Genomic DNA, 25,383 nt, shown 5'->3' on the forward strand with positions numbered 1-25,383 from the left:
TAAATTGAAAGGGCGGTCACAAATTGGTCCATTTCACTCCTTGTCGACAATCACACAGCACCTGAGGTAACAAGCACATCTCGAGCCCCATTGTGCTCTCCATTGTTCATGCCAACTCAGTGCCTCGCTCTTTGCTACTGTGTAAAACTCTTGTCGTCCAACTGCGAAACACTGGGACACGTCTTCATTGCACTGATATACTACGAAACGCTGCCCAAACTTGGCAATCACCCCTGCAGCCGACTTTTCCGACTTTACACGACGCTCACGCTAGTGACAGCCTTATTTATAGTTCGACGTCGCGCCAAAGCGAATGAGCACATTTCGCCTACGGCTTAGGCCGCTCTCCTAGTGTGGCTGCTCTGCGTCTGCAGGCAACGAGGGGCTGCAAGCTTCCTGTGTTCGCACCTATATCACCTGTGCTTGCTTGTCAGAGACAGACTATCGCAAAACATACAACTCACTCCATGAATTGATTGCTACGGCATCTGTTATCAGCAGTCACCACCAGCAACACCAGTAGCAGCCGACTGCACGCAAAGAATGGGAACGTGCAGTGGGATTTACGTGAACTCGGCGCAAGGCAGATCTTTCCGACGCAGGCTTGAGAATCTTATGGGAACATTTGTACTGTTTCTTAATTAAGTGTAGGTGTGGGAGGAGGGTGCTTCCTGCGCACGAATAAAAGCACGCTTGGCAATTGTGGTTGCTAATCGTTCGCTTGTATCCGCCTAGACACCTCTGCTGGTTGGGAATTATTCCACTTGCATGGCAAGGGGCGCTTGTAGGTGTGTTAAAAATTCTGGAGGCGCTGGGTATCGATCCCAGTACCTCTCGCACGCTAAGCGAGCGCTCTACCATCTGAGCTACGCCCACCCCCCCGTTGACTAATAGTGCTACATACAGCCATATCAACGTCACAGACCCTTGCACTCCCATTATTCCGCAGACAAACGACACTTTCTATGTATCAGTGAGGGTGTCTTTCAGGTTTCGTGCATTCTGTATCGAATCGTAGTCGGCCACAATGAAAGTGGCACGCATAACGTCGAAAATAGAGTTCGGACACCGCTCTGAGTAAGACGAACGTGTTGTCCACTCTCTAGACTTCAATGACGTTATGCCGTGATACCTAAGACAGATCTGCACTCGATAACACCTCGATAACAGCCGATCCCCACACTTACATCTGGCTCTCCTGATGACAGTATACATCATATCAGTCTGTGACGCTGGTTTTGCAACTTCTTGCGTGCCTTTATGTTCGCCGCGACCAACACTTACCATGCACTGACCACAAAACATGGAGGAGCCGGGGATTGAACCCGAGACCTTTCACACGCTAAGCGAACGATCTGCCAACTGAGCTACGGCTGCACACACTTAAGCCTGGCTATTCTCCATTCTTTGCGACTCTAATGTGCACGGGCACGATGGTTGGTTGGTTTGTAGCGGCGAAGGTACCAGAGTACAAAGGCGCGGACACGTTCATATACACAAGAGTTCCAAGTAGTTCCGATGCTCTGGCATTACGAATGCAAATTCCGTCTGTTTTTAACGTCTTAAATTGAAAGGGCGGTCACAAATTGGTCCATTTCACTCCTTGTCGACAATCACACAGCACCTGAGGTAACAAGCACATCTCGAGCCCCATTGTGCTCTCCATTGTTCATGCCAACTCAGTGCCTCGCTCTTTGCTACTGTGTAAAACTCTTGTCGTCCAACTGCGAAACACTGGGACACGTCTTCATTGCACTGATATACTACGAAACGCTGCCCAAACTTGGCAATCACCCCTGCAGCCGACTTTTCCGACTTTACACGACGCTCACGCAACGCTCACGCTAGTGACAGCCTTATTTATAGTTCGACGTCGCGCCAAAGCGAATGAGCACATTTCGCCTACGGCTTAGGCCGCTCTCCTAGTGTGGCTGCTCTGTGTCTTCAGGCAACGAGGGGCTGCAAGCTTCCTGTGTTCGCACCTATATCACCTGTGCTTGCTTGTCAGGGACAGACTATCGCAAAACATACAACTCACTCCATGAATTGATTGCTACGGCATCTGTTATCAGCAGTCACAACCAGCAACACTAGTAGCAGCCGACTGCACGCAAAGAATGGGAACGTGCAGTGGGATTTACGTGAACTCGGCGCAAGGCAGATCTTTCCGACGTAGGCTTGAGAATCTTATGGGAACATTTGTACTGTTTCTTAATTAAGTGTAGGTGTGGGAGGAGGGTGCTTCCTGCGCACGAATAAAAGCACGCTTGGCAATTGTGGTTGCTAATCGTTCGCTTGTATCTGCCTAGACACCTCTGCTGGTTGGGAATTATTCCACTTGCATGGCAAGGGGCGCTTGTAGGTGTGTTAAAAATTCTGGAGGCGCTGGGTACCGATCCCAGTACCTCTCGCACGCTAAGCGAGCGCTCTACCATCTGAGCTACGCCCACCCGCCCGTTGACTAATAGTGCTACATACAGCCATATCAACGTCACAGACCCTTGCACTCCCATTATTCCGCAGACAAACGACACTTTCTATGTATCAGTGAGGGTGTCTTTTTGGTTTCGTGCATTCTCTATCGAATCGTAGTCGGCCACAATGAAAGTGGCACGCATAACGTCAAAAATAGAGTTCGGACACCGCTCTGAGTAAGACGAACGTGTTGTCCACTCTCTAGACTTCAATGACGTTATGCCGTGATACCTAAGACAGATCTGCACTCGATAACAGCCGGTCCCCACACTTACATCTGGCTCTCCTGATGACAGTATACATCATATCAGTCTGTGACGCTGGTTTTGCAACTTCTTGCGTGCCTTTATGTTCGCCGCGACCAACACTTACCATGCACTGACGACAAAACATGGAGGAGCCGGGGATTGAACCCGAGACCTTTCACACGCTAAGCGAACGATCTGCCAACTGAGCTACGGCTGCACACACGACCAAGCCTGGCTATTCTCCATTCTTTGCGACTCTAATGTGCACGGGCACGATGGTTGGTTGGTTTGTAGCGGCGAACGTACCAGAGTACAAAGGCGCGGACACGTTCATATACACAAGAGTTCCAAGTAGTTCCGATGCTCTGGCATTACGAATGCAAATTCCGTCTGTTTTTAACGTCTTAAATTGAAAGGGCGGTCACAAATTGGTCCATTTCACTCCTTGTCGACAATCACACAGCACCTGAGGTAACAAGCACATCTCGAGCCCCATTGTGCTCTCCATTGTTCATGCCAACTCAGTGCCTCGCTCTTTGCTACTGTGAAAAAACTCTTGTCGTCCAACTGCGAAACACTGGGACACGTCTTCATTGCACTGATATACTACGAAACGCTGCCCAAACTTGGCAATCACCCCTGCAGCCGACTTTTCCGACTTTACACGACGCTCACGCTAGTGACAGCCTTATTTATAGTTCGACGTCGCGCCAAAGCGAATGAGCACATTTCGCCTACGGCTTAGGCCGCTCTCCTAGTGTGGCTGCTCTGTGTCTGCAGGCAACGAGGGGCTGCAAGCTTCCTGTGTTCGCACCTATATCACCTGTGCTTGCTTGTCAGGGACAGACTATCGCAAAACATACAACTCACTCCATGAATTGATTGCTACGGCATCTGTTATCAGCAGTCACAACCAGCAACACCAGTAGCAGCCGACTGCACGCAAAGAATGGGAACGTGCAGTGGGATTTACGTGAACTCGGCGCAAGGCAGATCTTTCCGACGTAGGCTTGAGAATCTTATGGGAACATTTGTACTGTTTCTTAATTAAGTGTAGGTGTTGGAGGAGGGTGCTTCCTGCGCACGAATAAAAGCACGATTGGCAAATGTGGTTGCTAATCGTTCGCTTGTATCTGCCTAGACACCTCTGCTGGTTGGGAATTATTCCACTTGCATGGCAAGGGGCGCTTGTAGGTGTGTTAAAAGTTCTGGAGACGCTGGGTATCGATCCCAGTACCTCTCGCACGCTAAGCGAGCGCTCTACCATCTGAGCTACGCCCACCCCCCCCGTTGACTAACAGTGCTACATACAGCCATATCAACGTCACAGACCCTTGCACTCCCATTATTCCGCAGACAAACGACACTTTCTATGTATCAGTGAGGGTGTCTTTTTGGTTTCGTGCATTCTCTATCGAATCGTAGTCGGCCACAATGAATGTGGCACGCATAACGTCGAAAATAGAGTTCGGACACCGCTCTGAGTAAGACGAACGTGTTGTCCACTCTCTAGACTTCAATGACGTTATGCCGTGATACCTAAGACAGATCTGCACTCGATAACACCTCGATAACAGCCGGTCCCCACACTTACATCTGGCTCTCCTGATGACAGTATACATCATATCAGTCTGTGACGCTGGTTTTGCAACTTCTTGCGTGCCTTTATGTTCGCCGCGACCAACACTTACCATGCACTGACCACAAAACATGGAGGAGCCGGGGATTGAACCCGAGACCTTTCACACGCTAAGCGAACGATCTGCCAACTGAGCTACGGCTGCACACACTTAAACCTGGCTATTCTCCATTCTTTGCGACTCTTATGTGCACGGGCACGATGGTTGGTTGGTTTGTAGCGGCGAAGGTACCAGAGTACAAAGGCGCGGACACGTCCATATACACAAGAGTTCCAAGTAGTTCCGATGCTCTGGCATTACGAATGCAAATTCCGTCTGTTTTTAACGTCTTAAATTGAAAGGGCGGTCACAAATTGGTCCATTTCACTCCTTGTCGACAATCACACAGCACCTGAGGTAACAAGCACATCTCGAGCCCCATTGTGCTCTCCATTGTTCATGCCAACTCAGTGCCTCGCTCTTTGCTACTGTGTAAAACTCTTGTCGTCCAACTGCGAAACACTGGGACACGTCTTCATTGCACTGATATACTACGAAACGCTGCCCAAACTTGGCAATCACCCCTGCAGCCGACTTTTCCGACTTTACACGACGCTCACGCTAGTGACAGCCTTATTTATAGTTCGACGTCGCGCCAAAGCGAATGAGCACATTTCGCCTACGGCTTAGGCCGCTCTCCTAGTGTGGCTGCTCTGTGTCTGCAGGCAACGAGGGGCTGCAAGCTTCCTGTGTTCGCACCTATATCACCTGTGCTTGCTTGTCAGAGACAGACTATCGCAAAACATACAACTCACTCCATGAATTGATTGCTACGGCATCTGTTATCAGCAGTCACAACCAGCAACACCAGTAGCAGCCGACTGCACGCAAAGAATGGGAACGTGCAGTGGGATTTACGTGAACTCGGCGCAAGGCAGATCTTTCCGACGCAGGCTTGAGAATCTTATGGGAACATTTGTACTGTTTCTTAATTAAGTGTAGGTGTGGGAGGAGGGTGCTTCCTGCGCACGAATAAAAGCACGCTTGGCAATTGTGGTTGCTAATCGTTCGCTTGTATCTGCCTAGACACCTCTGCTGGTTGGGAATTATTCCACTTGCATGGCAAGGGGCGCTTGTAGGTGTGTTAAAAATTCTGGAGGCGCTGGGTATCGATCCCAGTACCTCTCGCACGCTAAGCGAGCGCTCTACCATCTGAGCTACGCACACCCCCCCGTTGACTAATAGTGCTACATACAGCCATATCAACGTCACAGACCCTTGCACTCCCATTATTCCGCAGACAAACGACACTTTCTATGTATCAGTGAGGGTGTCTTTCAGGTTTCGTGCATTCTGTATCGAATCGTAGTCGGCCACAATGAAAGTGGCACGCATAACGTCGAAAATAGAGTTCGGACACCGCTCTGAGTAAGACGAACGTGTTGTCCACTCTCTAGACTTCAATGACGTTATGCCGTGATACCTAAGACAGATCTGCACTCGATAACAGCCGATCCCCACACTTACATCTGGCTCTCCTGATGACAGTATACATCATATCAGTCTGTGACGCTGGTTTTGCAACTTCTTGCGTGCCTTTATGTTCGCCGCGACCAACACTTACCATGCACTGACCACAAAACATGGAGGAGCCGGGGATTGAACCCGAGACCTTTCACACGCTAAGCGAACGATCTGCCAACTGAGCTACGGCTGCACACACTTAAGCCTGGCTATTCTCCATTCTTTGCGACTCTAATGTGCACGGGCACGATGGTTGGTTGGTTTGTAGCGGCGAAGGTACCAGAGTACAAAGGCGCGGACACGTTCATATACACAAGAGTTCCAAGTAGTTCCGATGCTCTGGCATTACGAATGCAAATTCCGTCTGTTTTTAACGTCTTAAATTGAAAGGGCGGTCACAAATTCGTCCATTTCACTCCTTGTCGACAATCACACAGCACCTGAGGTAACAAGCACATCTCGAGCCCCATTGTGCTCTCCATTGTTCATGCCAACTCAGTGCCTCGCTCTTTGCTACTGTGTAAAACTCTTGTCGTCCAACTGCGAAACACTGGGACACGTCTTCATTGCACTGATATACTACGAAACGCTGCCCAAACTTGGCAATCACCCCTGCAGCCGACTTTTCCGACTTTACACGACGCTCACGCTAGTGAAGGCCTTATTTATAGTTCGACGTCGCGCCAAAGCGAATGAGCACATTTCGCCTACGGCTTAGGCCGCTCTCCTAGTGTGGCTGCTCTGTGTCTGCAGGCAACGAGGGGCTGCAAGCTTCCTGTGTTCGCACCTATATCACCTGTGCTTGCTTGTCAGAGACAGACTATCGCAAAACATACAACTCACTCCATGAATTGATTGCTACGTCATCTGTTATCAGCAGTCACAACCAGCAACACCAGTAGCATCCGACTGCACGCAAAGAATGGGAACGTGCAGTGGGATTTACGTGAACTCGGCGCAAGGCAGATCTTTCCGACGTAGGCTTGAGAATCTTATGGGAACATTTGTACTGTTTCTTAATTAAGTGTAGGTGTGGGAGGAGGGTGCATCCTGCGCACGAATAAAAGCACGCTTGACAATTGTGGTTGCTAATCGTTCGCTTGTATCTGCCTAGACACCTCTGCTGGTTGGGAATTATTCCACTTGCATGGCAAGGGGCGCTTGTAGGTGTGTTAAAAATTCTGGAGGCGCTGGGTATCGATCCCAGTACCTCTCGCACGCTAAGCGAGCGCTCTACCATCTAAGCTACGCCCACCCCCCCTTGACTAATAGTGCTACATACAGCCATATCAACGTCACAGACCCTTGCACTCCCATTATTCCGCAGACAAACGACACTTTCTATGTATCAGTGAGGGTGTCTTTCAGGCTTCGTGCATTCTCTATCGAGTCGTAGTCGGCCACAATGAAAGTGGCACGCATAACGTCGAAAATAGAGTTCGGACACCGCTCTGAGTAAGACGAACGTGTTGTCCACTCTCTAGACTTCAATGACGTTATGCCGTGATACCTAAGACAGATCTGCACTCGATAACACCTCGATAACAGCCGGTCCCCACACTTACATCTGGCTCTCCTGATGACAGTATACATCATATCAGTCTGTGACGCTGGTTTTGCAACTTCTTGCGTGCCTTTATGTTCGCCGCGACCAACACTTACAATGCACTGACCACAAAACATGGAGGAGCCGGGGATTGAACCCGAGACCTTTCACACGCTAAGCGAACGATCTGCCAACCAAGCCTGGCTATTCTCCATTCTTTGCGACTCTGTTGTGCACGGGCACGATGGTTGGTTGGTTTGTAGCGGCGAAGGTACCAGAGTACAAAGGCGCGGACACGTTCATATACACAAGAGTTCCAAGTAGTTCCGATGCTCTGGCATTACGAATGCAAATTCCGTCTGTTTTTAACGTCTTAAATTGAAAGGGCGGTCACAAATTGGTCCATTTCACTCCTTGTCGACAATCACACAGCACCTGAGGTAACAAGCACATCTCGAGCCCCATTGTGCTCTCCATTGTTCATGCCAACTCAGTGCCTCGCTCTTTGCTACTGTGTAAAACTCTTGTCGTCCAACTGCGAAACACTGGGACACGTCTTCATTGCACTGATATACTACGAAACGCTGCCCAAAGTTGGCAATCACCCCTGCAGCCGACTTTTCCGACTTTACACGACGCTCACGCTAGTGACAGCCTTATTTATAGTTCGACGTCGCGCCAAAGCGAATGAGCACATTTCGCCTACGGCTTAGGCCGCTCTCCTAGTGTGGCTGCTCTGTGTCTGCAGGCAACGAGGGGCTGCAAGCTTCCTGTGTTCGCACCTATATCACCTGTGCTTGCTTGTTAGAGACACACTATCGCAAAACATACAACTCACTCCATGAATTGATTGCTACGGCATCTGTTATCAGCAGTCACAACCAGCAACACCAGTAGCAGCCGACTGCACGCAAAGAATGGGAACGTGCAGTGGGATTTACGTGATCTCGGCGCAAGGCAGATCTTTCCGACGTAGGCTTGAGAATCTTATGGGAACATTTGTACTGTTTCTTAATTAAGTGTAGGTGTGGGAGGAGGGTGCTTCCTGCGCACGAATAAAAGCACGCTTGGCAATTGTGGTTGCTAATCGTTCGCTTGTATCTGCCTAGACACCTCTGCTGGTTGGGAATTATTCCACTTGCATGGCAAGGGGCGCTTGTAGGTGTGTTAAAAATTCTGGAGGCGCTGGGTATCGATCCCAGTACCTCTCGCACGCTAAGCGAGCGCTCTACCATCTGAGCTACGCCCACCCCCCCGTTGACTAATAGTGCTACATACAGCCATATCAACGTCACAGACCCTTGCACTCCCATTATTCCGCAGACAAACGACACTTTCTATGTATCAGTGAGGGTGTCTTTCAGGTTTCGTGCATTCTCTATCGAGTCGTAGTCGGCCACAATGAAAGTGGCACGCATAACGTCGAAAATAGAGTTCGGACACCGCTCTGAGTAAGACGAACGTGTTGTCCACTCTCTAGACTTCAATGACGTTATGCCGTGATACCTAAGACAGATCTGCACTCGATAACACCTCGATAACAGCCGGTCCCCACACTTACATCTGGCTCTCCTGATGACAGTATACATCATATCAGTCTGTGACGCTGGTTTTGCAACTTCTTGCGTGCCTTTATGTTCGCCGCGACCAACACTTACCATGCACTGACCACAAAACATGGAGGAGCCGGGGATTGAACCCGAGACCTTTCACACGCTAAGCGAACGATCTGCCAACTGAGCTACGGCTGCACACACGACCAAGCCTGGCTATTCTCCATTCTTTGCGACTCTGATGTGCACGGGCACGATGGTTGGTTGGTTTGTAGCGGCGAAGGTACCAGAGTACAAAGGCGCGGACACGTCCATATACACAAGAGTTCCAAGTAGTTCCGATGCTCTGGCATTACGAATGCAAATTCCGTCTGTTTTTAACGTCTTAAATTGAAAGGGCGGTCACAAATTGGTCCATTTCACTCCTTGTCGACAATCACACAGCACCTGAGGTAACAAGCACATCTCGAGCCCCATTGTGCTCTCCATTGTTCATGCCAACTCAGTGCCTCGCTCTTTGCTACTGTGTAAAACTCTTGTCGTCCAACTGCGAAACACTGGGACACGTCTTCATTGCACTGATATACTACGAAACGCTGCCCAAACTTGGCAATCACCCCTGCAGCCGACTTTTCCGACTTTACACGACGCTCACGCAACGCTCACGCTAGTGACAGCCTTATTTATAGTTCGACGTCGCGCCAAAGCGAATGAGCACATTTCGCCTACGGCTTAGGCCGCTCTCCTAGTGTGGCTGCTCTGTGTCTGCAGGCAACGAGGGGCTGCAAGCTTCCTGTGTTCGCACCTATATCACCTGTGCTTGCTTGTCAGAGACACACTATCGCAAAACATACAACTCACTCCATGAATTGATTGCTACGGCATCTGTTATCAGCAGTCACAACCAGCAACACCAGTAGCAGCCGACTGCACGCAAAGAATGGGAACGTGCAGTGGGATTTACGTGATCTCGGCGCAAGGCAGATCTTTCCGACGTAGGCTTGAGAATCTTATGGGAACATTTGTACTGTTTCTTAATTAAGTGTAGGTGTGGGAGGAGGGTGCTTCCTGCGCACGAATAAATGCACGCTTGGCAATTGTGGTTGCTAATCGTTCGCTTGTATCTGCCTAGACACCTCTGCTGGTTGGGAATTATTCCACTTGCATGGCAAGGGGCGCTTGTAGGTGTGTTAAAAATTCTGGAGGCGCTGGGTATCGATCCCAGTACCTCTCGCACGCTAAGCGAGCGCTCTACCATCTGAGCTACGCCCACCCCCCCGTTGACTAATAGTGCTACATACAGCCATATCAACGTCACAGACCCTTGCACTCCCATTATTCCGCAGACAAACGACACTTTCTATGTATCAGTGAGGGTGTCTTTCAGGTTTCGTGCATTCTCTATCGAGTCGTAGTCGGCCACAATGAAAGTGGCACGCATAACGTCGAAAATAGAGTTCGGACACCGCTCTGAGTAAGACGAACGTGTTGTCCACTCTCTAGACTTCAATGACGTTATGCCGTGATACCTAAGACAGATCTGCACTCGATAACAGCCGGTCCCCACACTTACATCTGGCTCTCCTGATGACAGTATACATCATATCAGTCTGTGACGCTGGTTTTGCAACTTCTTGCGTGCCTTTATGTTCGCCGCGACCAACACTTACCATGCACTGACCACAAAACATGGAGGAGCCGGGGATTGAACCCGAGACCTTTCACACGCTAAGCGAACGATCTGCCAACTGAGCTACGGCTGCACACACGACCAAGCCTGGCTATTCTCCATTCTTTGCGACTCTGATGTGCACGGGCACGATGGTTGGTTGGTTTGTAGCGGCGAAGGTACCAGAGTACAAAGGCGCGGACACGTTCATATACACAAGAGTTCCAAGTAGTTCCGATGCTCTGGCATTACGAATGCAAATTCCGTCTGTTTTTAACGTCTTAAATTGAAAGGGCGGTCACAAATTGGTCCATTTCACTCCTTGTCGACAATCACACAGCACCTGAGGTAACAAGCACATCTCGAGCCCCATTGTGCTCTCCATTGTTCATGCCAACTCAGTGCCTCGCTCTTTGCTACTGTGTAAAACTCTTGTCGTCCAACTGCGAAACACTGGGACACGTCTTCATTGCACTGATATACTACGAAACGTTGCCCAAACTTGGCAATCACCCCTGCAGCCGACTTTTCCGACTTTACACGACGCTCACGCTAGTGACAGCCTTATTTATAGTTCGACGTCGCGCCAAAGCGAATGAGCACATTTCGCCTACGGCTTAGGCCGCTCTCCTAGTGTGGCTGCTCTGTGTCTGCAGGCAACGAGGGGCTGCAAGCTTCCTGTGTTCGCACCTATATCACCTGTGCTTGCTTGTCAGAGACAGACTATCGCAAAACATACAACTCACTCCATGAATTGATTGCTACGGCATCTGTTATCAGCAGTCACAACCAGAAACACCAGTAGCAGCCGACTGCACGCAAAGAATGGAAACGTGCAGTGGGATTTACGTGAACTCGGCGCAAGGTAGATCTTTCCGACGTAGGCTTGAGAATCTTATGGGAACATTTGTACTGTTTCTTAATTAAGTGTAGGTGTGGGAGGAGGGTGCTTCCTGCGCACGAATAAAAGCACGCTTGACAATTGTGGTTGCTAATCGTTCGCTTGTATCTGCCTAGACACCTCTGCTGGTTGGGAATTATTCCACTTGCATGGCAAGGTGCGCTTATAGGTGTGTTAAAAATTCTGGAGGCGCTGGGTATCGATCCCAGTACCTCTCGCACGCTAAGCGAGCGCTCTACCATCTGAGCTACGCCCACCCCCCCCGTTGACTAATAGTGCTACATACAGCCATATCAACGTCACAGACCCTTGCACTCCCATTATTCCGCAGACAAACGACACTTTCTATGTATCAGTGAGGGTGTCTTTCAGGTTTCGTGCATTCTCTATCGAATCGTAGTCGGCCACAATGAAAGTGGCACGCATAACGTCGAAAATAGAGTTCGGACACCGCTCTGAGTAAGACGAACGTGTTGTCCACTCTCTAGACTTCAATGACGTTATGCCGTGATACCTAAGACAGATCTGCACTCGATAACACCTCGATAACAGCCGGTCCCCACACTTACATCTGGCTCTCCTGATGACAGTATACATCATATCAGTCTGTGACGCTGGTTTTGCAACTTCTTGCGTGCCTTTATGTTCGCCGCGACCAACACTTACCATGCACTGACCACAAAACATGGAGGAGCCGGGGATTGAACCCGAGACCTTTCACACGCTAAGCGAACGATCTGCCAACTGAGCTACGGCTGCACACACGACCAAGCCTGGCTATTCTCCATTCTTTGCGACTCTGATGTGCACGGGCACGATGGTTGGTTGGTTTGTAGCGGCGAAGGTACCAGAGTACAAAGGCGCGGACACGTTCATATACACAAGAGTTCCAAGTAGTTCCGATGCTCTGGCATTACGAATGCAAATTCCGTCTGTTTTTAACGTCTTAAATTGAAAGGGCGGTCACAAATTGGTCCATTTCACTCCTTGTCGACAATCACACAGCACCTGAGGTAACAAGCACATCTCGAGCCCCATTGTGCTCTCCATTGTTCATGCCAACTCAGTGCCTCGCTCTTTGCTACTGTGTAAAACTCTTGTCGTCCAACTGCGAAACACTGGGACACGTCTTCATTGCACTGATATACTACGAAACGTTGCCCAAACTTGGCAATCACCCCTGCAGCCGACTTTTCCGACTTTACACGACGCTCACGCTAGTGACAGCCTTATTTATAGTTCGACGTCGCGCCAAAGCGAATGAGCACATTTCGCCTACGGCTTAGGCCGCTCTCCTAGTGTGGCTGCTCTGTGTCTGCAGGCAACGAGGGGCTGCAAGCTTCCTGTGTTCGCACCTATATCACCTGTGCTTGCTTGTCAGAGACACACTATCGCAAAACATACAACTCACTCCATGAATTGATTGCTACGGCATCTGTTATCAGCAGTCACAACCAGCAACACCAGTAGCAGCCGACTGCACGCAAAGAATGGGAACGTGCAGTGGGATTTACGTGATCTCGGCGCAAGGCAGATCTTTCCGACGTAGGCTTGAGAATCTTATGGGAACATTTGTACTGTTTCTTAATTAAGTGTAGGTGTGGGAGGAGGGTGCTTCCTGCGCACGAATAAATGCACGCTTGGCAATTGTGGTTGCTAATCGTTCGCTTGTATCTGCCTAGACACCTCTGCTGGTTGGGAATTATTCCACTTGCATGGCAAGGGGCGCTTGTAGGTGTGTTAAAAATTCTGGAGGCGCTGGGTATCGATCCCAGTACCTCTCGCACGCTAAGCGAGCGCTCTACCATCTGAGCTACGCCCACCCCCCCGTTGACTAATAGTGCTACATACAGCCATATCAACGTCACAGACCCTTGCACTCCCATTATTCCGCAGACAAACGACACTTTCTATGTATCAGTGAGGGTGTCTTTCAGGTTTCGTGCATTCTCTATCGAGTCGTAGTCGGCCACAATGAAAGTGGCACGCATAACGTCGAAAATAGAGTTCGGACACCGCTCTGAGTAAGACGAACGTGTTGTCCACTCTCTAGACTTCAATGACGTTATGCCGTGATACCTAAGACAGATCTGCACTCGATAACAGCCGGTCCCCACACTTACATCTGGCTCTCCTGATGACAGTATACATCATATCAGTCTGTGACGCTGGTTTTGCAACTTCTTGCGTGCCTTTATGTTCGCCGCGACCAACACTTACCATGCACTGACCACAAAACATGGAGGAGCCGGGGATTGAACCCGAGACCTTTCACACGCTAAGCGAACGATCTGCCAACTGAGCTACGGCTGCACACACGACCAAGCCTGGCTATTCTCCATTCTTTGCGACTCTGATGTGCACGGGCACGATGGTTGGTTGGTTTGTAGCGGCGAAGGTACCAGAGTACAAAGGCGCGGACACGTTCATATACACAAGAGTTCCAAGTAGTTCCGATGCTCTGGCATTACGAATGCAAATTCCGTCTGTTTTTAACGTCTTAAATTGAAAGGGCGGTCACAAATTGGTCCATTTCACTCCTTGTCGACAATCACACAGCACCTGAGGTAACAAGCACATCTCGAGCCCCATTGTGCTCTCCATTGTTCATGCCAACTCAGTGCCTCGCTCTTTGCTACTGTGTAAAACTCTTGTCGTCCAACTGCGAAACACTGGGACACGTCTTCATTGCACTGATATACTACGAAACGTTGCCCAAACTTGGCAATCACCCCTGCAGCCGACTTTTCCGACTTTACACGACGCTCACGCTAGTGACAGCCTTATTTATAGTTCGACGTCGCGCCAAAGCGAATGAGCACATTTCGCCTACGGCTTAGGCCGCTCTCCTAGTGTGGCTGCTCTGTGTCTGCAGGCAACGAGGGGCTGCAAGCTTCCTGTGTTCGCACCTATATCACCTGTGCTTGCTTGTCAGAGACAGACTATCGCAAAACATACAACTCACTCCATGAATTGATTGCTACGGCATCTGTTATCAGCAGTCACAACCAGAAACACCAGTAGCAGCCGACTGCACGCAAAGAATGGAAACGTGCAGTGGGATTTACGTGAACTCGGCGCAAGGTAGATCTTTCCGACGTAGGCTTGAGAATCTTATGGGAACATTTGTACTGTTTCTTAATTAAGTGTAGGTGTGGGAGGAGGGTGCTTCCTGCGCACGAATAAAAGCACGCTTGACAATTGTGGTTGCTAATCGTTCGCTTGTATCTGCCTAGACACCTCTGCTGGTTGGGAATTATTCCACTTGCATGGCAAGGTGCGCTTATAGGTGTGTTAAAAATTCTGGAGGCGCTGGGTATCGATCCCAGTACCTCTCGCACGCTAAGCGAGCGCTCTACCATCTGAGCTACGCCCACCCCCCCCGTTGACTAATAGTGCTACATACAGCCATATCAACGTCACAGACCCTTGCACTCCCATTATTCCGCAGACAAACGACACTTTCTATGTATCAGTGAGGGTGTCTTTCAGGTTTCGTGCATTCTCTATCGAATCGTAGTCGGCCACAATGAAAGTGGCACGCATAACGTCGAAAATAGAGTTCGGACACCGCTCTGAGTAAGACGAACGTGTTGTCCACTCTCTAGACTTCAATGACGTTATGCCGTGATACCTAAGACAGATCTGCACTCGATAACACCTCGATAACAGCCGGTCCCCACACTTACATCTGGCTCTCCTGATGACAGTATACATCATATCAGTCTGTGACGCTGGTTTTGCAACTTCTTGCGTGCCTTTATGTTCGCCGCGACCAACACTTACCATGCACTGACCACAAAACATGGAGGAGCCGGGGATTGAACCCGAGACCTTTCACACGCTAAGCGAACGATCTGCCAACTGAGCTACGGCTGCACACACGACCAAGCCTGGCTATTCTCCATTCTTTGCGACTCTGATGTGCACGGGCACGATGGTTGGTTGGTTTGTAGCGGCGAAGGTACCAGAGTACAAAGGCGCGGACACGTTCATATACACAAGAGTTCCAAGTAGTTCCGATGCTCTGGCATTACGAATGCAAATTCCGTCTGTTTTTAACGTCTTAAATTGAAAGGGCGGTCACAAATTGGTCCATTTCACTCCTTGTCGACAATCACACAGCACCTGAGGTAACAAGCACATCTCGAGCCCCATTGTGCTCTCCATTGTTCATGCCAACTCAGTGCCTCGCTCTTTGCTACTGTGTAAAACTCTTGTCGTCCAACTGCGAAACACTGGGACACGTCTTCATTGCACTGATATACTACGAAACGTTGCCCAAACTTGGCAATCACCCCTGCAGCCGACTTTTCCGACTTTACACGACGCTCACGCTAGTGACAGCCTTATTTATAGTTCGACGTCGCGCCAAAGCGAATGAGCACATTTCGCCTACGGCTTAGGCCGCTCTCCTAGTGTGGCTGCTCTGTGTCTGCAGGCAACGAGGGGCTGCAAGCTTCCTGTGTTCGCACCTATATCACCTGTGCTTGCTTGTCAGAGACAGACTATCGCAAAACATACAACTCACTCCATGAATTGATTGCTACGGCATCTGTTATCAGCAGTCACAACCAGAAACACCAGTAGCAGCCGACTGCACGCAAAGAATGGAAACGTGCAGTGGGATTTACGTGAACTCGGCGCAAGGTAGATCTTTCCGACGTAGGCTTGAGAATCTTATGGGAACATTTGTACTGTTTCTTAATTAAGTGTAGGTGTGGGAGGAGGGTGCTTCCTGCGCACGAATAAAAGCACGCTTGACAATTGTGGTTGCTAATCGTTCGCTTGTATCTGCCTAGACACCTCTGCTGGTTGGGAATTATTCCACTTGCATGGCAAGGTGCGCTTATAGGTGTGTTAAAAATTCTGGAGGCGCTGGGTATCGATCCCAGTACCTCTCGCACGCTAAGCGAGCGCTCTACCATCTGAGCTACGCCCACCCCCCCCGTTGACTAATAGTGCTACATACAGCCATATCAACGTCACAGACCCTTGCACTCCCATTATTCCGCAGACAAACGACACTTTCTATGTATCAGTGAGGGTGTCTTTCAGGTTTCGTGCATTCTCTATCGAATCGTAGTCGGCCACAATGAAAGTGGCACGCATAACGTCGAAAATAGAGTTCGGACACCGCTCTGAGTAAGACGAACGTGTTGTCCACTCTCTAGACTTCAATGACGTTATGCCGTGATACCTAAGACAGATCTGCACTCGATAACACCTCGATAACAGCCGGTCCCCACACTTACATCTGGCTCTCCTGATGACAGTATACATCATATCAGTCTGTGACGCTGGTTTTGCAACTTCTTGCGTGCCTTTATGTTCGCCGCGACCAACACTTACCATGCACTGACCACAAAACATGGAGGAGCCGGGGATTGAACCCGAGACCTTTCACACGCTAAGCGAACGATCTGCCAACTGAGCTACGGCTGCACACACGACCAAGCCTGGCTATTCTCCATTCTTTGCGACTCTGATGTGCACGGGCACGATGGTTGGTTGGTTTGTAGCGGCGAAGGTACCAGAGTACAAAGGCGCGGACACGTTCATATACACAAGAGTTCCAAGTAGTTCCGATGCTCTGGCATTACGAATGCAAATTCCGTCTGTTTTTAACGTCTTAAATTGAAAGGGCGGTCACAAATTGGTCCATTTCACTCCTTGTCGACAATCACACAGCACCTGAGGTAACAAGCACATCTCGAGCCCCATTGTGCTCTCCATTGTTCATGCCAACTCAGTGCCTCGCTCTTTGCTACTGTGTAAAACTCTTGTCGTCCAACTGCGAAACACTGGGACACGTCTTCATTGCACTGATATACTACGAAACGTTGCCCAAACTTGGCAATCACCCCTGCAGCCGACTTTTCCGACTTTACACGACGCTCACGCTAGTGACAGCCTTATTTATAGTTCGACGTCGCGCCAAAGCGAATGAGCACATTTCGCCTACGGCTTAGGCCGCTCTCCTAGTGTGGCTGCTCTGTGTCTGCAGGCAACGAGGGGCTGCAAGCTTCCTGTGTTCGCACCTATATCACCTGTGCTTGCTTGTCAGAGACAGACTATCGCAAAACATACAACTCACTCCATGAATTGATTGCTACGGCATCTGTTATCAGCAGTCACAACCAGAAACACCAGTCGCAGCCGACTGCACGCAAAGAATGGAAACGTGCAGTGGGATTTACGTGAACTCGGCGCAAGGTAGATCTTTCCGACGTAGGCTTGAGAATCTTATGGGAACATTTGTACTGTTTCTTAATTAAGTGTAGGTGTGGGAGGAGGGTGCTTCCTGCGCACGAATAAAAGCACGCTTGACAATTGTGGTTGCTAATCGTTCGCTTGTATCTGCCTAGACACCTCTGCTGGTTGGGAATTATTCCACTTGCATGGCAAGGTGCGCTTATAGGTGTGTTAAAAATTCTGGAGGCGCTGGGTATCGATCCCAGTACCTCTCGCACGCTAAGCGAGCGCTCTACCATCTGAGCTACGCCCACCCCCCCGTTGACTAATAGTGCTACATACAGCCATATCAACGTCACAGACCCTTGCACTCCCATTATTCCGCAGACAAACGACACTTTCTATGTATCAGTGAGGGTGTCTTTCAGGTTTCGTGCATTCTCTATCGAATCGTAGTCGGCCACAATGAAAGTGGCACGCATAACGTCGAAAATAGAGTTCGGACACCGCTCTGAGTAAGACGAACGTGTTGTCCACTCTCTAGACTTCAATGACGTTATGCCGTGATACCTAAGACAGATCTGCACTCGATAACACCTCGATAACAGCCGGTCCCCACACTTACATCTGGCTCTCCTGATGACAGTATACATCATATCAGTCTGTGACGCTGGTTTTGCAACTTCTTGCGTGCCTTTATGTTCGCCGCGACCAACACATACCATGCACTGACGACAAAACATGGAGGAGCCGGGGATTGAACCCGAGACCTTTCACACGCTAAGCGAACGATCTGCCAACTGAGCTACGGCTGCACACACGACCAAGCCTGGCTATTCTCCATTCTTTGCGACTCTGATCTGCACGGGCACGATGGTTGTTTGGTTTGTAGCGGCGAAGGTACCAGAGTACAAAGGCGCGGACACGTTCATATACACAAGAGTTCCAAGTATTTCCGATGCTCTGGTTTTACGAATGCAAATTCCGTCTGTTTTTAACGTCTTAAATTGAAAGGGCGGTCACAAATTGGTCCATTTCACTCCTTGTCGACAATCACACAGCACCTGAGGTAACAAGCACATCTCGAGCCCCATTGTGCTCTCCGTTGTTCATGCCAACTCAGTGCCTCGCTCTTTGCTACTGTGTAAAACTCTTGTCGTCCAACTGCGAAACACTGGGACACGTCTTCATTGCACTGATATACTACGAAACGCTGCCCAAACTTGGCAATCACCCCTGCAGCCGACTTTTCCGACTTTACACGACGCTCACGCTAGTGACAGCCTTATTTATAGTTCGACGTCGCGCCAAAGCGAATGAGCACATTTCGCCTACGGCTTAGGCCGCTCTCCTAGTGTGGCTGCTCTGTGTCTGCAGGCAACGAGGGGCTGCAAGCTTCCTGTGTTCGCACCTATATCACCTGTGCTTGCTTGTCAGAGACAGACTATCGCAAAACATACAACTCACTCCATGAATTGATTGCTACGGCATCTGTTATCAGCAGTCACAACCAGCAACACCAGTAGCAGCCGACTGCACGCAAAGAATGGGAACGTGCAGTGGGATTTACGTGAACTCGGCGCAAGGCAGATCTTTCCGACGTAGGCTTGAGAATCTTATGGGAACATTTGTACTGTTTCTTAATTAAGTGTAGGTGTGGGAGGAGGGTGCTTCCTGCGCACGAATAAAAGCACGCTTGACAATTGTGGTTGCTAATCGTTCGCTTGTATCTGCCTAGACACCTCTGCTGGTTGGGAATTATTCCACTTGCATGGCAAGGGGCTCTTGTAGGTGTGTTAAAAATTCTGGAGGCGCTGGGTATCGATCCCAGTACCTCTCGCACGCTAAGCGAGCGCTCTACCATCTGAGCTACGCCCACCCCCCGTTGACTAATAGTGCTACATACAGCCATATCAACGTCACAGACCCTTGCACTCCCATTATTCCGCAGACAAACGACACTTTCTATGTATCAGTGAGGGTGTCTTTCAGGTTTCGTGCATTCTGTATCGAATCGTAGTCGGCCACAATGAAAGTGGCACGCATAACGTCGAAAATAGTGTTCGGACACCGCTCTGAGTAAGACGAACGTGTTGTCCACTCTCTAGACTTCAATGACGTTATGCCGTGATACCTAAGACAGATCTGCACTCGATAACAGCCGGTCCCCACACTTACATCTGGCTCTCCTGATGACAGTATACATCATATCAGTCTGTGACGCTGGTTTTGCAACTTCTTGCGTGCCTTTATGTTCGCCGCGACCAACACTTACCATGCACTGACCACAAAACATGGAGGAGCCGGGGATTGAACCCGAGACCTTTCACACGCTAAGCGAACGATCTGCCAACTGAGCTACGGCTGCACACACGACCAAGCCTGGCTATTCTCCATTCTTTGCGACTCTGATGTGCACGGGCACGATGGTTGGTTGGTTTGTAGCGGCGAAGGTACCAGAGTACAAAGGCGCGGACACGTTCATATACACAAGAGTTCCAAGTAGTTCCGATGCTCTGGTATTACGAATGCAAATTCCGTCTGTTTTTAACGTCTTAAATTGAAAGGGCGGTCACAAATTGGTCCATTTCACTCCTTGTCGACAATCACACAGCACCTGAGGTAACAAGCACATCTCGAGCCCCATTGTGCTCTCCGTTGTTCATGCCAACTCAGTGCCTCGCTCTTTGCTACTGTGTAAAACTCTTGTCGTCCAACTGCGAAACACTGGGACACGTCTTAATTGCACTGATATACTACTAAACGCTGCCCAAACTTGGCAATCACCCCTGCAGCCGACTTTTCCAACTTTACACGACGCTCACGCTAGTGACAGCCTTATTTATAGTTCGACGTCGCGCCAAAGCGAATGAGCACATTTCGCCTACGGCTTAGGCCGCTCTCCTAGTGTGGCTGCTCTGTGTCTGCAGGCAACGAGGGGCTGCAAGCTTCCTGTGTTCGCACCTATATCACCTGTGCTTGCTTGTCAGAGACAGACTATCGCAAAACATACAACTCACTCCATGAATTGATTGCTACGGCATCTGTTATCAGCAGTCACAACCAGCAACACCAGTAGCAGCCGACTGCACGCAAAGAATGGGAACGTGCAGTGGGATTTACGTGATCTCGGCGCAAGGCAGATCGTTCCGACGTAGGCTTGAGAATCTTATGGGAACATTTGTACTGTTTCTTAATTAAGTGGAGGTGTGGGAGGAGGGTGCTTCCTGCGCACGAATAAAAGCACGCTTGGCAATTGTGGTTGGTAATCGTTCGCTTGTATCTGCCTAGACACCTCTGCTGGTTGGGAATTATTCCACTTGCATGGCAAGGGGCGCTTGTAGGTGTGTTAAAAATTCTGGAGGCGCTGGGTATCGATCCCAGTACCTCTCGCACGCTAAGCGAGCGCTCTACCATCTGAGCTACGCCCACCCCCCCGTTGACTAATAGTGCTACATACAGCCATATCAACGTCACAGACCCTTGCACTCCCATTATTCCGCAGACAAACGACACTTTCTATGTATCAGTGAGGGTGTCTTTCAGGTTTCGTGCATTCTCTATCGAATCGTAGTCGGCCACAATGAAAGTGGCACGCATAACGTCGAAAATAGAGTTCGGACACCGCTCTGAGTAAGACGAACGTGTTGTCCACTCTCTAGACTTCAATGACGTTATGCCGTGATACCTAAGACAGATCTGCACTCGATAACACCTCGATAACAGCCGGTCCCCACACTTACATCTGGCTCTCCTGATGACAGTATACATCATATCAGTCTGTGACGCTGGTTTTGCAACTTCTTGCGTTCCTTTATGTTCGCCGCGACCAACACTTACCATGCACTGACCACAAAACATGGAGGAGCCGGGGATTGAACCCGAGACCTTTCACACGCTAAGCGAACGATCTGCCAACTGAGCTACGGCTGCACACACGACCAAGCCTGGCTATTCTCCATTCTTTGCGACTCTGATGTGCACGGGCACGATGGTTGGTTGGTTTGTAGCGGCGAAGGTACCAGAGTACAAAGGCGCGGACACGTTCATATACACAAGAGTTCCAAGTAGTTCCGATGCTCTGGCATTACGAATGCAAATTCCGTCTGTTTTTAACGTCTTAAATTGAAAGGGCGGTCACAAATTGGTCCATTTCACTCCTTGTCGACAATCACACAGCACCTGAGGTAACAAGCACATCTCGAGCCCCATTGTGCTCTCCATTGTTCATGCCAACTCAGTGCCTCGCTCTTTGCTACTGTGTAAAACTCTTGTCGTCCAACTGCGAAACACTGGGACACGTCTTCATTGCACTGATATACTACGAAACGTTGCCCAAACTTGGCAATCACCCCTGCAGCCGACTTTTCCGACTTTACACGACGCTCACGCTAGTGACAGCCTTATTTATAGTTCGACGTCGCGCCAAAGCGAATGAGCACATTTCGCCTACGGCTTAGGCCGCTCTCCTAGTGTGGCTGCTCTGTGTCTGCAGGCAACGAGGGGCTGCAAGCTTCCTGTGTTCGCACCTATATCACCTGTGCTTGCTTGTCAGAGACAGACTATCGCAAAACATACAACTCACTCCATGAATTGATTGCTACGGCATCTGTTATCAGCAGTCACAACCAGCAACACCAGTAGCAGCCGACTGCACGCAAAGAATGGGAACGTGCAGTGGGATTTACGTGAACTCGGCGCAAGGTAGATCTTTCCGACGTAGGCTTGAGAATCTTATGGGAACATTTGTACTGTTTCTTAATTAAGTGTAGGTGTGGGAGGAGGGTGCTTCCTGCGCACGAATAAAAGCACGCTTGACAATTGTGGTTGCTAATCGTTCGCTTGTATCTGCCTAGACACCTCTGCTGGTTGGGAATTATTCCACTTGCATGGCAAGGTGCGCTTGTAGGTGTGTTATAAATTCTGGAGGCGCTGGGTATCAATCCCAGTACCTCTCGCACGCTAAGCGAGCGCTCTACCATCTGAGCTACGCCCACCCCCCCGTTGACTAATAGTGCTACATACAGCCATATCAACGTCACAGACCCTTGCACTCCCATTATTCCGCAGACAAACGACACTTTCTATGTATCAGTGAGGGTGTCTTTCAGGTTTCGTGCATTCTCTATCGAATCGTAGTCGGCCACAATGAAAGTGGCACGCATAACGTCGAAAATAGAGTTCGGACACCGCTCTGAGTAAGACGAACGTGTTGTCCACTCTCTAGACTTCAATGACGTTATGCCGTGATACCTAAGACAGATCTGCACTCGATAACACCTCGATAACAGCCGGTCCCCACACTTACATCTGGCTCTCCTGATGACAGTATACATCATATCAGTCTGTGACGCTGGTTTTGCAACTTCTTGCGTGCCTTTATGTTCGCCGCGACCAACACTTACCATAAACTGACCACAAAACATGGAGGAGCCGGGGATAGAACCCGAGACCTTTCACACGCTAAGCGAACGATCTGCCAACTGAGCTACGGCTGCACACACGACCAAGTTTGGCTATTCTCCATTCTTTGCGACTCTAATGTGCACGGGCACGATGGTTGGTTGGTTTGTAGCGGCGAAGGTACCAGAGTACAAAGGCGCGGACACGTCCATATACACAAGAGTTCCAAGTAGTTCCGATGCTCTGGCATTACGAATGCCAATTCCGTCTGTTTTTAACGTCTTAAATTGAAAGGGCGGTCACAAATTGGTCCATTTCACTCCTTGTCGACAATCACACAGCACCTGAGGTAACAAGCACATCTCGAGCCCCATTGTGCTCTCCATTGTTCATGCCAACTCAGTGCCTCGCTCTTTGCTACTGTGTAAAACTCTTGTCGTCCAACTGCGAAACACTGGGACACGTCTTCATTGCACTGATATACTACGAAACGCTGCCCAAACTTGGCAATCACCCCTGCAGCCGACTTTTCCGACTTTACACGACGCTCACGCTAGTGACAGCCTTATTTATAGTTCGACGTCGCGCCAAAGCGAATGAGCACATTTCGCCTACGGCTTAGGCCGCTCTCCTAGTGTGGCTGCTCTGTGTCTGCAGGCAACGAGGGGCTGCAAGCTTCCTGTGTTCGCACCTATATCACCTGTGCTTGCTTGTCAGAGACAGATTACCGCAAAACATACAACTCACTCCATGAATTGATTGCTACGGCATCTGTTATCAGCAGTCACAACCAGCAACACCAGTAGCAGCCGACTGCACGCAAAGAATGGGAACGTGCAGTGTGATTTACGTGAACTCGGCGCAAGGCAGATCTTTCCGACGTAGGCTTGAGAATCTTATGGGAAAACTTGTACTGTTTCTTAATTAAGTGTAGGTGTGGGAGGAGGGTGCTTCCTGCGCACGAATAAAAGCACGCTTGACAATTGTGGTTGCTAATCGTTCGCTTGTATCTGCCTAGACACCTCTGCTGGTTGGGAATTATTCCACTTGCATGGCAAGGTGCGCTTGTAGGTGTGTTAAAAATTCTGGAGGCGCTGGGTATCGATCCCAGTACCTCTCGCAAGCTAAGCGAGCGCTCTACCATCTGAGCTACGCCCACCACCCCGTTGACTAATAGTGCTACATACAGCCATATCAACGTCACAGACCCTTGCACTCCCATTATTCCGCAGACAAACGACACTTTCTATGTATCAGTGAGGGTGTCTTTCAGGTTTCGTGCATTCTCTATCGAATCGTAGTCGGCCACAATGAAAGTGGCACGCATAACGTCGAAAATAGAGTTCGGACACCGCTCTGAGTAAGACGAACGTGTTGTCCACTCTCTAGACTTCAATGACGTTATGCCGTGATACCTAAGACAGATCTGCACTCGATAACACCTCGATAACAGCCGGTCCCCACACTTACATCTGGCTCTCCTGATGACAGTATACATCATATCAGTCTGTGACGCTGGTTTTGCAACTTCTTGCGTGCCTTTATGTTCGCCGCGACCAACACTTACCATGCACTGACCACAAAACATGGAGGAGCCGGGGATTGAACCCGAGACCTTTCACACGCTAAGCGAACGATCTGCCAACTGAGCTACGGCTGCACACACGACCAAGCCTGGCTATTCTCCATTCTTTGCGACTCTAATGTGCACGGGCACGATGGTTGGTTGGTTTGTAGCGGCGAACGTACCAGAGTACAAAGGCGCGGACACGTTCATATACACAAGAGTTCCAAGTAGTTCCGATGCTCTGGCATTACGAATGCCAATTCCGTCTGTTTTTAACGTCTTAAATTGAAAGGGCGGTCACAAATTGGTCCATTTCACTCCTTGTCGACAATCACACAGCACCTGAGGTAACAAGCACATCTCGAGCCCCATTGTGCTCTCCATTGTTCATGCCAACTCAGTGCCTCGCTCTTTGCTACTGTGTAAAACTCTTGTCGTCCAACTGCGAAACACTGGGACACGTCTTCATTGCACTGATATACTACGAAACGCTGCCCAAACTTGGCAATCACCCCTGCAGCCGACTTTTCCGACTTTACACGACGCTCACGCTAGTGACAGCCTTATTTATAGTTCGACGTCGCGCCAAAGCGAATGAGCACATTTCGCCTACGGCTTAGGCCGCTCTCCTAGTGTGGCTGCTCTGTGTCTGCAGGCAACGAGGGGCTGCAAGCTTCCTGTGT

At 49.7% G+C, this 25,383-nt stretch overlaps 13 non-coding genes across 13 annotated transcripts; all 13 read right to left on the minus strand.

Moving 5' to 3' along the window:
* Nucleotides 1–803: 803 nt before the first annotated feature.
* Nucleotides 804–877, minus strand: Trnaa-agc (transfer RNA alanine (anticodon AGC)). The gene has a single exon. It is a non-coding gene; the product is annotated as a tRNA-Ala (tRNA).
* Nucleotides 878–3,932: 3,055 nt separating this feature from the next.
* On the minus strand, nt 3,933–4,006 carry Trnaa-agc (transfer RNA alanine (anticodon AGC)). The gene has a single exon. It is a non-coding gene; the product is annotated as a tRNA-Ala (tRNA).
* A 1,490-nt stretch (nt 4,007–5,496) lies between these two features.
* Nucleotides 5,497–5,572, minus strand: Trnaa-agc (transfer RNA alanine (anticodon AGC)). The gene has a single exon. It is a non-coding gene; the product is annotated as a tRNA-Ala (tRNA).
* A 1,476-nt stretch (nt 5,573–7,048) lies between these two features.
* Trnaa-agc (transfer RNA alanine (anticodon AGC)) lies at nt 7,049–7,122 on the minus strand. Its single transcript has one exon. It is a non-coding gene; the product is annotated as a tRNA-Ala (tRNA).
* A 1,467-nt stretch (nt 7,123–8,589) lies between these two features.
* On the minus strand, nt 8,590–8,663 carry Trnaa-agc (transfer RNA alanine (anticodon AGC)). The gene has a single exon. It is a non-coding gene; the product is annotated as a tRNA-Ala (tRNA).
* Nucleotides 8,664–10,165: 1,502 nt separating this feature from the next.
* Nucleotides 10,166–10,239, minus strand: Trnaa-agc (transfer RNA alanine (anticodon AGC)). The gene has a single exon. It is a non-coding gene; the product is annotated as a tRNA-Ala (tRNA).
* A 1,480-nt stretch (nt 10,240–11,719) lies between these two features.
* Trnaa-agc (transfer RNA alanine (anticodon AGC)) lies at nt 11,720–11,793 on the minus strand. Its single transcript has one exon. It is a non-coding gene; the product is annotated as a tRNA-Ala (tRNA).
* Nucleotides 11,794–13,285: 1,492 nt separating this feature from the next.
* Trnaa-agc (transfer RNA alanine (anticodon AGC)) lies at nt 13,286–13,359 on the minus strand. The gene has a single exon. It is a non-coding gene; the product is annotated as a tRNA-Ala (tRNA).
* A 1,480-nt stretch (nt 13,360–14,839) lies between these two features.
* Nucleotides 14,840–14,913, minus strand: Trnaa-agc (transfer RNA alanine (anticodon AGC)). Its single transcript has one exon. It is a non-coding gene; the product is annotated as a tRNA-Ala (tRNA).
* Nucleotides 14,914–16,405: 1,492 nt separating this feature from the next.
* Nucleotides 16,406–16,479, minus strand: Trnaa-agc (transfer RNA alanine (anticodon AGC)). The gene has a single exon. It is a non-coding gene; the product is annotated as a tRNA-Ala (tRNA).
* A 1,492-nt stretch (nt 16,480–17,971) lies between these two features.
* Nucleotides 17,972–18,045, minus strand: Trnaa-agc (transfer RNA alanine (anticodon AGC)). Its single transcript has one exon. It is a non-coding gene; the product is annotated as a tRNA-Ala (tRNA).
* Nucleotides 18,046–19,536: 1,491 nt separating this feature from the next.
* Nucleotides 19,537–19,610, minus strand: Trnaa-agc (transfer RNA alanine (anticodon AGC)). The gene has a single exon. It is a non-coding gene; the product is annotated as a tRNA-Ala (tRNA).
* A 1,479-nt stretch (nt 19,611–21,089) lies between these two features.
* Nucleotides 21,090–21,163, minus strand: Trnaa-agc (transfer RNA alanine (anticodon AGC)). The gene has a single exon. It is a non-coding gene; the product is annotated as a tRNA-Ala (tRNA).
* Nucleotides 21,164–25,383: the final 4,220 nt, after the last annotated feature.

Source organism: Schistocerca gregaria, chromosome 11, assembly GCF_023897955.1.
Source record: "Schistocerca gregaria isolate iqSchGreg1 chromosome 11, iqSchGreg1.2, whole genome shotgun sequence".
In the NCBI taxonomy this organism is placed as follows: domain Eukaryota; kingdom Metazoa; phylum Arthropoda; class Insecta; order Orthoptera; family Acrididae; genus Schistocerca; species Schistocerca gregaria.